The 14,056-nt window shown below is 43.3% G+C and overlaps 1 pseudogene; it reads right to left on the minus strand.

The window, feature by feature from the left end:
• Positions 1-4,838: 4,838 nt before the first annotated feature.
• LOC132533963 (protein SET-like) lies at positions 4,839-5,819 on the minus strand (annotated as a pseudogene).
• Between the last annotated feature and the right edge of the window lie 8,237 nt (positions 5,820-14,056).

Consider the following 14,056-nt stretch of genomic DNA (forward strand, 5'->3'; position numbering starts at 1 on the left):
ATATATATATATAATTTTATTAGTGTTCCCTGAGGAATAAACTCCGGACTATGAGTGTACCCAAGCCCATTTTTTTATTTCCATTTATCTAGAGAGACACCTAGCACCATGCCACCATTCATGGAGCTCTCCCGCCACTCCTCCCACTCTCCATGTGCTCTCTGGTACTCCTGTTTCATACCTGGTTTGAACGCAGGACCTCACACCCAATAAGCTCATCTATTTCATGAGCTATTTCCTGACTACAGTTGAATACAAAATATTTAGTAATATGTAAAATATTGCCATAGGACTTTTAGTGGGAATATTAAAGAAGGAATGAATTTAGAAGTAGAAACAAATGCAGAAGGCTAACAATGATGTCAAGAATGTCTAAAGTGAATTATTTCACCTGTAAATTGGTTAAGAATAATTGGTTGAGGATATCATAGAGCTGACAATCGCTGTTTTATCCCAAAGGCAACATGATTTTTCATACATTTATGTTTAAGAAACAAAAATGAAATCAGAAGGTAAAAGACCATAAAATCCCAGAATATCCGGAGACAGCAGATGAAATGAGTGTATCTAAAGCAGAGGCAATACAGAAGGCCTGTAAAGCAGGTAGAAAGTAAAATGCCATCTGGGAGGTGGTTCAGTGGACAGGGTGTTGGAATCCCAAGGATGAAGTCCTGTGAGTTTCATCCTTTATAGCACATGTACCTAAGAGAGAAAGAGATGTCTGATTCTCTCTCTCAAGATCTGGAAAGAAAAGTCAGGTGATCACAAAATACAAAGACTGATTTTTTTTTTTTGACAAGTTTTTTTTTTTTAGGTTTATGGCCCTTATTTATATAACAACGATCATGATAATACACCATCTTGCACATTTATTTTTCCTTTTTGAAAATTGTGATTAGTAGTGGTTTACAAAATTGAATGCACCCTCCCACCGCCCAAAGAAAATCACTATAGGTGATTGTCACTCACCTGTAGTGGCAGAGCTTGGCACATGCCCCGGAAGTACTGGTCCCCAGGGTGGGTCGCTAGTTGTGAGGGAGAACAGAGGTCATGCGCTGGGTGGCCCTGTAGTATGGGCCCTTGAGCCTCCTACATCTGCTGGGCAGAATTCCTCCCCACCTGGCCTGGCATATCCACGACTCATCAAAGGTTTCGGCCACCCGCCAGCTGGCACAGGGTCTCCGCCATGTTCACTACTTAGTGGCTGGGAGACTGGTGAGGAAGGGCGGGGTGGGGGTGGTGGTGAGGCCAGGCTGGGTGGGGAGCAGGGATGTCTGGCCCCAAGCCCGGCCTCTGCAGGAGCATCCTGGCTGGACCTTTCTTTGCTCACCACCCTCTCCAGGGGCTCCAGTTCCCACCCAGGTCAAGCTGTGTGGCTGGCAGTGTAGACCTCTGCCGGAGCTCCTGTCACCCGCGGGCAGTCGGGAGTTCTCATCTGGTCTGAGGACCCTGTTTTTTTAACGACCCCAGTGCTCGGACAGTGTAGACCTACCAGGCCGCGTGTAGCCTGGAGGAGTCCAGGGCAAGCCGGACCTGAGGTTCTCCCCAGTCGCCCCGTGTTGGTTGGTAGCAGGCCTCCTTGTAAGGTCCCCAGAGAGGATGCCCACAGGGCTAGATGCCCAGGGGCGAGGTCACCCCCTGAAATGGTCAGGAATACTCTGGAGGCAGCCTGGCTCGCCACCTTGGAAGCCCCCTGGAAATGTCCCAGAGCTCTGCTTTCTTGCTGCTGTTCAGTGTTGCAGCCTCTTTGTTGAATGGTGTTAAGGACCACAGCAATGCGCCTTCCTCCAGTACGCTGGGCTGGCCTCGAACCTGGCTCGTGCACATGACAAAACTCTGTACTTGAGTCAGCTGTTTTAGAGACTCCTTGGATACTTATAAATCTGTTTTTTTTTTTTTTTAAAGATTTCATTCATTCAGTGATATCTTAAATACTTATTTTAGATCACCTGGGACTTCAGAGCCTCTAGCATGAGTCTCTTTGCATAACCATTAGACTATCTACCCCTGCCCTATATGTCATTTTTTTTAAAAAGTCATTGTGCACCTGAGAGGTGATGTTGGACTCTCATGCAAGAAGTTTTGAGTTCAAGCTTTGGCATCTCATGCCAGAGTGATGCTCTGGTTCTCACTCTGCCTCCCTCTCCTCCTCCATAACCTGTGTCTTACTAATAAATAAATAATTTAGGTTTTCAGAAAAAGTACAGAAACTGAGTTCATTTCCGTTTAACATCCTCCAAGAGTAATGCTTCTTTTAAAGTACTGATATGAAATCATGGGTATATGTTATGTGTGAGCATGTGTATTCATAGCCTCTGGTATAATGTCTGGTATACTGTCAGCATCTGTTGAACCATTTATACATAAGGGAAGATACCAGTATTTTAGGAACTTTTATGCAAGAAGACTCAGTAATACAGTGTCTGCTTTCTTTTTTTTCATTTTGCTTTATTTTAGTTTTCTTATATTATATAGGACATAGAGAAATTCTGAGGGGGGAAGAAAGACACCTGCATCACTGCCTTACTACTCCTGAAGCTTCCCCCCCTCCACCCCCTGCAGTTGGGGGCTGAGATCTTGAACCTGGGTCCTTGTGCATAGTCATGTGTAATCCAAGTGTGCCACCAACCCACCCTTGATGTGTATATTTCTCTTTTTTTTAAGATTTTTAAAAATATTTATTCATTTTCCCTTTTTGTTGCCCTTGTTGTTTTTATTGTTGTAGTTATTATTGTTGTTGTTATTGATGTTATCGTTTGGATAGAACAGAGAGAAATGGAGAGAGGAGTGGGAGACAGAGAGAGGGAGAGAAGATAGATACCTGCAGACCTGCTTCACTGCTTGTGAAGCGACTCCCCTGCAGGTGGGGAGCCGGGGGCTTGAACCAGGATCCTTATACCGGTCCTTGTGCTTTACGCCATGTACACTTAACCTGCTGCGCTATCCCCCGACTCCCAATGTGTACATTTCTTAACCTGCCCTGATAATGTTAGTTGTCATGGGTCAAGAAGCTCTGTTGATAGAAATGCAGTTGGTATCAGGTTCTGAATTAATCTATTGTGACTTTCAGTGTGACTGAGAAGATTATTTGTAACATTTGGTGCCCCGACCAGCAGTGCGGTGAGCAGGGGCTAGGAACCCAAAAAGACCTGGAATGAAAGGGATACTAGACATGAAAGAACGACAGCAAGACAAGTTTCTGATCAAGCTGCAAAATTTTATTGTGTTCACAGGCATTATAAGGCTTTGGGGAAGGAGAGGGAATGCTGGAGGAGGGGGGAGGGGGAGCAAACTTCAAAGCGGAATGTTCCTTGCAACAAATGGCAGAAACCAAACTGTGTGTTGACTCACTTGTGTTGACTCACTTGATTACTGATAAATGGTTTACATGAGGAGAAATGGCCTGCCCAGGGGGGAATTAACACTTGTCTTGAGGGGTTCCATTGTCTCAAAGCTTATCATCTATCAAGCAGAGAAATGGCTCCTGGCAATTGGGATTCTTAAAAGGAATTTTATGATGGTTTTCTTCTCCAGTTAACGGTAGTTCAACTCTGATAAAGCTCATTGGCTATGATACTCCCACAGCTCAAAGTTTGATGAAATTGCATTTTTATTTTTACATCTGCACTCACTTCTTTACTATTTCATTTCTTTATTCATTTGTTAGATAGAGACAGAAATTGAGAGGGAAGGGAGAATTAGAGAAGAAAGGGAAGGAACATCTGCAGCACTAACATATGCAGCAGTAGCATCAGCAGCATTGCTTCATCACTCATGATGCTTCCCTCCCTGTAGCAGCTAGGGACCAGAGGCTTGAACCCAGGTCCTTCTGCAGTGTCATATGCACTGTACTGGTGTGTCACCACCTAGCTCCTGAATTACATTTTCAGATTGAAAATAGACTGGAATAGTCAGACTGGAATAGTCTGGGAATGATGATTCAAAACTAGCTAGTACACCGGGTTAAGCACACATAGTGTGAAGAACAAGGATGTGCACAATGATCCCAGTTCAGTTCCCGGCGGGGGGAGGGGAGTCATTTTGCAAGCCATGAACCAGGTCTGCAGATGTCTGTTTTTCTCTCCTCCATTCCAACTTCCCCTCCTCTCAATTTTTCTCTGTCCTGTCTAACAGCAGTCGTAACAAGAATAACAGCAGCAACAATGGACAAAAGATGGCCACCAGGAGCAGTCAATTTGTAGTGCCAGCACTGGGCCCCAGCTATAACCCTGGAGGCAAAAACAAAAACAAGCAAACAAACAAAAACTGGGAAGGTGCCTGCTTTGCCATATGATCCCCTCAGATTCAAGATCTGAGAGAAAGGAGGAAAAAAGTGAGAATTCTATGCACTACTACACAGAAGCGCCCAGCTTCTAGCAGAGCTGAAGGAGCAGAAAGTTGTTTTTTGTTCCCACAGAGCTTGGTGATATTGATTCCAAAAGTTTTTGTTGAAAAAGGCTGGGGGAGTTGTACCCCTGTTATCCTATGGTTTTATCAGTGTTTCCTTTTATAAATAAAAAAAAATGAAAAAAAAATAACAACACAAAGCTGTCTCTCTTTCTGCTAACGGCAGAAAGATACAGGTTTTCTTAAAAATGTTTTAAATGAAAAAATATATTAGTTTGGAACAGAAAAGGATAGAGATTCTTTTCAACTGTATTCTTCTCAAAGTATCCCCCCCCCAATAAGTTGATAACTATCGTATAAAGGAGAGAGAAGACCTCAAAGACAGGATGACTGTGTACAAGGGGAGGGAAAAAATGGAAAAAAATAAAGACAGCAACTTGCTCCCAGGGACAGGAGAAAATTTTAGAATGCTGAAATTCATCAGTGTTTCATTAGTCATATCCTTCATCTTCCTCTCTTTCCTCCCCCTAATCACCATCTTTTTCTCCTTTATCCTCATCTCCTTCTTCATATCTTCTTTTTTAAAAAAAATATTATCTTTATTTATTGATTGGATAGAGACCGTCAGAAATCAAGAGGGAAGGGAGGGATAGAGAGGGTGAGAGACAGAGAGACAGCTGCAGTACTGTTTCACCACTTGTGAAGCTCTACCCCCTTGCAGGTGGGGATTGGGGGCTTGAACCCAGGTCCTTGCACATTGTAACACGTGAACTCAACCATGTGCACCACTACCAGGCCCCCACTTCTTCATATCTTCTAATCCTTCTTCCTCTTCTCCTTCTTTATCATCATCATTATCATCATCATCTTCCCCCTTGCCTTATTCATCATCCATATCAGGAATCAAGTAGGATTGTAGTGGATTTGGCCAGATACCATCTTTAATGACCTCTCTTAACTCACCTGCATCTGCACCAGAATGGTCAATAAACCAGGTGAAGAAGGTCTCTGGTTCCTCATGCTGTCTCTTCCTGTTAGTTTTATTTTGTGTTTGACTTGAACATTTGATCAAATCCTTTCCAGATTTCCATTTGATTTCAGTGGATCCTTCAAAAAGAAGGATCACCACTCTCATTCAGATGAAATTCTTTGGCGAGAACTTTATTTTCAAAGTAAGGGTTTTCAACAAAATAAAAGTCTATTCTGTTACCTGATTCACTATCTTCAAATTCTGTCACTTCAACTCTTGTCAGGTAATGCAGCGCTTCTTCATCCTCTTCCCCAAGCAGTGTAGACACTTGTGGGTGGTTGACAAATGTTACCCCAAACTTTGGCATATTGGCCATCAATTCTGATCTCTTCTGAAAAAATGGTTGGCAGAGTTTGATATACTTCTGTTCTACCTTCAAAATTGTCACTCCCCATAAAGCAGCTTGGTGAAAAAGCAACAGGAAGCAATTGAATATATCCATTTAGTACTGAATGAAATAGACTTAACGAACAAGCCAGCTAGGAGATTTCTAGAATTTTCTATCTCACCTTAACTCTAATCCCTGAGATTCTCAACTAAGACTCTTTGCTGACTCTCTACTACTTCAAAGAGTCAAAGTTCAGATGGGTAAGGAGGATGGCCTAGGTAGGTGAAAGAAATGCATCAAGTGAGCTGAGTGTACCGTGTTCCATTATATATATCCTGAGTTGTAGTTCTAAACTGAGCTATGTGGCTTAATAGAAATTAGTAGGGTCCTCATGTCTGTGGCTCGTGACTTTGCTTGAAGCATATGGAGAAATCCAAAGTTTTTTTTGTTTGTTTGTTTGTTTTAGGTGCTCGAGATACCTAGAAGTTGTCAGACAACCTTTTGAGGACTGGTCCTTCGATTTAGAGATTTTCTTTGTTATCTTAAGTTGCTATTTATGCAATCTTCTTTCATTGTCTTCTATCCCCCCTATTTCTCTCTCTCTCTCTCTCTCTCTCTCTCTCTATCTCTATCTCTCCCCCCTCTGCCAGGAACTGAACCTGTCACCTCAAAGCGTCAGACACAAAAAATAATTTTGCATAAAAACTTTCCTATATCCCTTGCCCATTATGCATTATATTAAGCACTTAGCACTGTTGGTGTAGAGTAAGAATGTATTATAGGTTCCTATTGTATTATTCTCTCTTCAGTGTATCTATATGACCTCTAAAGCCTAAAATGAAAAGTTTGAAAGGAAACCAACTCTCTCTCTCTCTCTCTTAATTCTGCAGTCAACTTTCTACCTAAACCTCCAGGTTAAAAACCCATTCCAGCCTCTGGAAATATTGCACCTGTAACATTGCTTATCACCTTGGAGCTTAATAAGTCTGTCTTTACAAAAACAAGAACCAAAAGGTAACAGGCTGTTTTTTTTTGGGGGGTGGAAGTGCACACTTTACTAAATGTAATTTGAGTTGTATCTTGATTCAGAAATATTAGATGTTTCCATTCATGCCTTCACAGAGTGTCCCACCATTTGTGCTCCGTAGTGAGTACAGCAGGGATGTCCAGGGCTCACAGTCTCTCAGGAAGAAGGTAGGACTGTATGGTCATCAGTGTTTCCAAATACACTAGAGATTTCACTTACCTTGTTTAATAACTTTGCTTTAGAATGTTAATTCCACAGGCAGTGTGTGTGTGTGTGTGTGTGTGTGTGTGTGTGTGTGTGTGTGTGTGCTGACTGCATTTTCTATGCCTGAGACTGTGCTGTCCGTAATGCTCAAAAGTAAAGTTGTAAGCAAGCATGCTGAGATTGAAGTCCAGGCTTATCAGACACATAGATCCCTAACTTCAGCAATGCAGATCCCTGAAAAGAACCACTGAGACATCTTCCATTGGCTATATTTGCCTCTAAGATGATAGTTACTCTAGATGTGAAATTGTGTGGTTGTTGTTTTCTTATAGAATACCGCATCCATAGTCCATCAAAGAACACCAAAACAGAACCTAAGACCTCTGAGACTACATCTTGCAGGGATCATGAGAAAGCAGGGCAGGTACTGGTCTCCCCAGACAAGCAAATGATGGGGTGTCTGCACTGAACACAAATAGGGCTGGTAGAGTAAGGGTTCTGAGTTCATGTAGACCCTGCACTTCAAGCAGAATTGTGGCCACTCCTGCAACCGGAGGTCTCAGCCTATCAAACACATTGTGCTGATCATTGTTCATACATCTTTTTATCAAACACAGTTCTGGAGAAATACAGTCTTGGGAGAGCACAGGAAGAATTCTGAAGGTAACAAAGAAAAAGGTACAAGCAGACCCTTGGTGTCATTGTAGGAGCTGTGCTGTGGGTGCATGCATCGTGTCAAGGCCAACAGCCTGCTGTACTGCCGGGAGGAAACATAAAAAAAGGATCCAGAGACCAAGCAGATTCTATGGAGATAGCTGATAACGAAAGACAAGGACACTGTGTTCAAGAACCAGGTTTCCCGGAGCAGACTAAAGTCTTGTTTGGTCCACTACATTTTGGAGCTGATGCTACTTTCTGATCTCTTCACAGCTTATATAAATGCTTTGGCGAGGGTTTTGGAGGATGAATGGAGGGTGTGCTCTACTCTGTTGCATGAGTGCAGGGAAGAACATAGGCAGCCACACATTATCAGGTGCCATTCTGCTTGCTTGCTTGAGCCAGTCCTTAGGCTTGAAAAAGAAAGGCCTTGACTTAAAAACCTTCTCTCAGCTAGGAAAACACACACACACACACACACACACACACACACATATAAAAGCCCATAATTTGAACTCCTGTGAAACGTAGCCTTTGTAGAGAGAAAGATTAGTAGTCCAGAAAAAGAAATACATTTCCAGCATGTGTTTTATTTATTTATTAATTTTTTAAAATTTTTTCCCCGTAAAGTTAGACTACAATCAGAAAAAAAACCAGTTCACGAAGAATACAGCTAATAACCTTGGAGTCGCAGAAGCTATGAAAGCACACAGGAACCAGAAATGACACTTTTTCTGTAAGAGTTGTTTCTGCCTCTCTTTTGCATATAACTCTGTCTGGGAATGTTTGAACCCACCCTCTGGAGGACAGATTGAAGAGATGCCAGTGGGCTTTACAAGAGTGACACTTTCTCTCTGGGTGGGAGCTCATTCCATAGAATCTTGGGCCCCTCCCAACACCCCCAGAACTGAGGTCTTTTCCTGAGTAAGACCCTCAGGTGAGCTGTAGGTGCAGAAGATTCAAGAAACCTCATTTCAGATGGTAGTGAACATGTCTGACCATCATGTTCATGTTTTTAGTCACTATGGTTCCTTTTTTTATTTGCCTAAATCATCCTATTTTCAAACTATTATCTAGTTAAACTGACAATTCTGTACATAATAGATAGTCCAGATTATTGCCTTAGTTCAACATGCAGGGCATTGGGCCAGTGGTAGAGCTTAGTGGAAGACTTTGTGGATGCACACCTGTGGCCCTGGTGTTTGATCTCACACACACACACACACACACACACACACAGACACACACACACACACACACACACACACACACACACACACATCATAGGGAAGAATAAAAGAACTATGACCTCCGGTCAGTTTTTCTCAGAGTCACATTTGATCAGGTGAGCTTAACATGTAGCTGCTTCATTGGCACATTTAAACATTATTATTTTTTCTTTTAGATAGATAGCGATGGCAACCAGAGCACTGAGATTTCCTTCGTGTGGAGGGGGCAGGCCTGAAACCCAAGTCTCACCAATGACTGTTTAAGCCAGCTATTTTACTAGCCCGTCAGTTGTTTCCTTGCTCAGCACAAAGAAAGGAACTGCCCCTTTTTCATCCTAGAATTCATACATCTTTGAAGACCTATCACCAATGCTGCTGTCATCTCTGCAAAAACAAGAGGACTATTCTCAGAGTCTGCTAAAACAAATAGATGCCAATCGTCAACTGGCCAAGAAAGAGCAACAAAGCCAGGAAGTCTTGGAGCAAGTAGAACTGCTACAACTCAAACAAGAGTAAGTTTTGCTGAACTTGCAGGGACACTCTAGTGGGGAGAGGTCGGGCAGCACATCTCAGCCAGCCAACTGGGGTCTCCATGCAGCCCTTCATCACCACCATGCTTAGCGTCAGGACAGCCTTAGTGGCCAGGAACAGTTGTCAATCAGCACCATGTGCTTTGGCTTTGTGATCAGTGGTGTTAGTAGAGGAAGAAGGGGCCAGTCTGAAGCAGGAACCCCTCCCAGTTTAGGTTTATCATCAGTCTGTTGGGGGCCCAGGACCCAGGGTCAGGAATGTGTGGTCCCAAACTGGAAGCAGAGGCCAGACCATCACGGATAGCCTTCCCTATACTCATACCAGTCATTCTCCTGCAGCTCAGCCTGGGATGAACATATCTCTCATTTCCATTTCCCGAGGAAAGAAAGTGTTTAATTGCTCTTGGCCTGACACTGAGCATTTGTGTCAGGGAGCAGGTTAGGAGAGCAATGAAAGAAATTTCTGTGGGAAAGACTCCCCCAAATGGAGGTAGTTCCTTCCTCTATGAAGCTAGCGTCTGTCTCTCTTCCTCCCTTGCTCCCTCTTTCCCTCCCTCCCTTCATTCCTTCCATATTTACTACTATATTATGTGGAACCTGGTGTCCTGATTCTCCACTATTTCTGGCAGTCCTTTCTTTGATAGAATGTGAGAGCTAGAGGGAAACAGAGAGCAGGAGAGGCACCTGCAAAACTGTTCTAATATTTGTCAATCATCTCCATTGCGGGTGAGGACCTTGAACTCAGGTCTTTGCAAATGGCAGAATGTGTACTCTTCTAGATGAGACACCACCAGGCCCCAAGTCCTGTCATCATCAAGTGCAATGGAAGCTGCCCACTATCACCTGTACTATTCAGCATAGTGTTGGAATTTCTTGTCATGGCAATCAGGCACGAACAAGGAATTAAAGGCATGCATATTGGAAGAGAAGCAGTCAAACTCTCCCTATTTGCAGAAGACATGAGAGTATAAATATAAAAACCTAATCAGGGAGCTGGGAAGTAGTTCAGTGGGTTAAGCTCACATGGCACAAAGCACAAGGACCAGCATACAGATCCCGATTCAAGCCCGTGGCTCCACACTTGCAGGGGAGACTCTTCACAGGTGGTGAAGCAGGTCTGCAGATGTCTATCTTTCTCCCCCTTTTGTCTTCCTCTCCTCTCCTCTCTCCATTTCTATCTGTCCTATCCTACAACAACATCATCAATAACAACAACTATAATAACTACAACAATAAAACAAGGACAACAGAGGGGAATAAATAAATATTAAAAAAAGAAACACCTAAGGAATCCAACAAGAAGCTTTCAGAAGTCATCAGGCAATACAGTAAGGTGTCAGGCTACCAAATTAACATTCAAAAGTCAGTGGCATTCCTCTATGCAAACACTAAGTTAGAAGAAGTTGAAATCCAGAAGTCAACTCCTTTTACTATAGCAATAAAAACAAAAAATATCTAGGAATACACTTAACCAAAGAAGTAAAAGACTTGTATACTGAAAATTAGGAGTCACTACTCAAGGATATTGAAAAAGACACAAAGATGTGGAAAGATATCTCATGTTCATGGGTTGGAAGAATTAGCGTCATCAAAATGAATATACTACCCAGAGCCATACACAAATTTAATGCTATCCCCATCAAGATCTCAACTACATTTTTGGGATTGATGTTACCCTGCATGCAGGGCAGGTCTCGAGGTAATATAAGATACATCAATGGGATGGGTGGGGATTAAACAATCATTATGTAAATAGGCCGTACTATCAGCAATGCAGGATGGAGCAGGAGGGCTGGCTTCATGCATGACAACTGACTGCTTTAAAAATATTTAATTCCAAAGGCTTAAGAGAAAGAAAATTCATTTAGGAAACAAAATACTACAGAATAGGGTTGAATGGATAGATTGTATTTTGTATTTCTAAACTTACTGTATAGATATGGAAATTGAGAGAAGGGGGAGACAGAGACACACATTGACTCACAAGTGCACCACTGGTTCACTTCTAGGGAAGCTTCCACCTCACAGGGATAGATGGGGCTTGCACCTGGGTCTTTGTGTGCTCATTTGCATACACTACTGCACTGATATTTTAAAGGGGGTAAAATATTCTTTAAAAAAGGTTAGACATACCACATAATGCTTGATAAGATATTTCTTCCATATCTGACTGCAAAATAAGAAAAGACAAGGATGTCCATTTAGTCTTCCTTAGTCATTATGGAATGAAGTGACTTGTAACTACATGTAGAAGCCCTCAGGGAGCCAGGCACACTTGTTTGAGTATACACATTACAGTGTGCAAAGAGCCAGGTTCAAGTCCCTGGTCCCTGCCTAAAGTGGGAAGCTTCATGAGTGGTGGAGCAGAGCTACAGGTGTGTCTCTAATCCCATCTCAATTTGTACTTGTTCATTACTAAATAAATAAAAAAGTAATATATGTGAAATTGAGAGAGACACAGAGAGAGAGAGAGAGAAGGGTGGGACATATGATAGCAATATCAGCCATCCTCTGCTGGCTGTGGCTGGATCTAGAGGCATAATTAGGATTATTGTCCCATAATTCCGGGCTTTTGAGGAGAGGCCTCTCTTGGGCACAGATTCCCTGGCGTGTCCACCCTGTTGTGCACCAGGAGCAGGTGCATAGGAAAATGGAATCGAGGCAGCCTGGGTAGGGCCTTATGGGATTCTCAGTGTCCATTGCTAGTGACATGACATAAAATGACCTGGAGACCATGTTTAGGAATGATCCGTTTATTTAACAGGAAAGCAGGATTTTTAAGGGATCGTAGGAGGAAGTAACATGTATATTCCATATATGGTAGGAAGGCAAGGGGTCTGGAGGGGGTCAGGACTTCTCTAGTGAGTGATCTAAGGAACGAGGGAAATGTTAGAGATTGAGAAAAGTTCAAGGTTTGTTTAATGACTATTGAGAAAGGGTTTAATTGGTTGGAGGAAAGAGGAAATGGGGTTATCAATGACCAGAAGACAGAGAGGAGTCCTGAGGGTAGAGAGAAGATGGATCAGGTATGATCAAAGGAACAGAGTGGGTTGGGAGAGGGCCTGAAGTTACTGTTTGACAGAGAGCAGAACAATGATGTATGGGTCATATACGATCAAAGAGATGAACTTCTAGTAACCCCTGAGTAAGCTAACCATCTGGTTTGGAAACGAGGAAGAGGGCTGTGTGTCAGGGGCTGCAGGATCTTTGTGAAGCAGGGATACTGACAGGGGGGCAGATCCTGTTGGTTGTTTCCCTCCTTGCTCAGTTTCTAGTGGAGAGAGAGAGGCTAACAGGATGGCCATGCCATCCAGGCACCCATCTTTCAATGGGAGGTCCCACACCAAGCTCAACCGCATCCTCACAATTTCCCTACACCATTGCAATGAGTGCATAAAGTAGGTTTCTGGTTCAGTTGTAGTGCACTTTTACTCCCTCCGTCTCTCCTCTCATCCCTCCTCCCACTCACCCTTGCAATGCATCTCTGTGAAAGAAAACTTATTGTGCTGAATTTAAAGCTAGTGGAATAATATCTGTAAAATTTCTCATTTGACTTTGTTCATACAGCTTTTCTTCTTCTAGCATTTGCCCTTCTTCTGTATCCAGTCAACAGCGTCAGGTTGAGCCTGATGTAAAGTTTCGAGACCTCCTTTGAATCTGGAGAGGTGACAGTTGTTGACTATGTGGGTCATAGTCTGTCTGTAGCCGCAGGGGCAGTTCGGGTCGTCTCTGGCTCCCCAGCGATGGAACATAGCGGCGCACCAGTCATGGCCTGTTCGATAGCGATTGAGGAGGACCCAATCATATCGTGCTAGGTCAAAGCCGGGTTGACGCTTGCAGGGGTCTGTGATGAGGTGTTTTGTCTTTACCTCAGCTGACTGCCCACTCTGTTTCCAAGAGACTGGAACAGAGAAGTTCAGTGTAGGCGTAGGGGACCAGATTGGGTGACAAGACATTAAGCGCTGGACAGGGTGGGCGAAGATATCTGTGTATATTGGCAGGTCCGGTCGACTAATCCCTAGCACTGCAAAAATGGTATCATCTGTTTTCCATCTACACCATGCCTCGGCCTCGCATGAGCTTAATGTGCAGCTTGGCGGTACGAGAATCCGGCATGAAGCCCAGCCAGTCTATCTTGGCGTTACTCTCGATTGCACTCTGTCATTTCACAAACATCTCATAAAAACTGCAGCAAAGGTGGGTGCGAGGAATCACATCATTGCAAGACTGGCCAGCTCCTCATGGGGCGCGAGTGCTTCCACACTACGATCATCATCTCTGGCATTATGCTATTCCACTGCAGAATACTGTGCCCCAGTATGGTTCCGTAGCCCCCATGTCCTCTTGGTCGATTCCAAATTATATTCCTCCATGAGGATAATTTCTGGAACCATCCGTTCCGTTCATACAGCTTATTTCTACCTTCAGACGTAAAATTTTTCACTTTTGAGTAATCAAAAATAAAGTGGAAATGCAAAGATTTTATTTGCCAAGCACTTTCCCTCCTGTCTTGCCTTATTCTGAAAGTGCAAATCACTAGTAATTCCATATACAAGACACTCACATGAACTAAACTGCCTTGAAGCTTTGCTAAGAACTTTTGCCAGAGAGGTTCCGGGAAGATGGCGGACTGAGAAGCTGCTAGTGGCTTGAGCTCTGACCACATCTTCTGGAAACGGTAGGATATTCTGCCTTTAGTAGGCC

Source organism: Erinaceus europaeus, chromosome 17, assembly GCF_950295315.1.
Source record: "Erinaceus europaeus chromosome 17, mEriEur2.1, whole genome shotgun sequence".
In the NCBI taxonomy this organism is placed as follows: Eukaryota; Metazoa; Chordata; class Mammalia; order Eulipotyphla; family Erinaceidae; genus Erinaceus; species Erinaceus europaeus.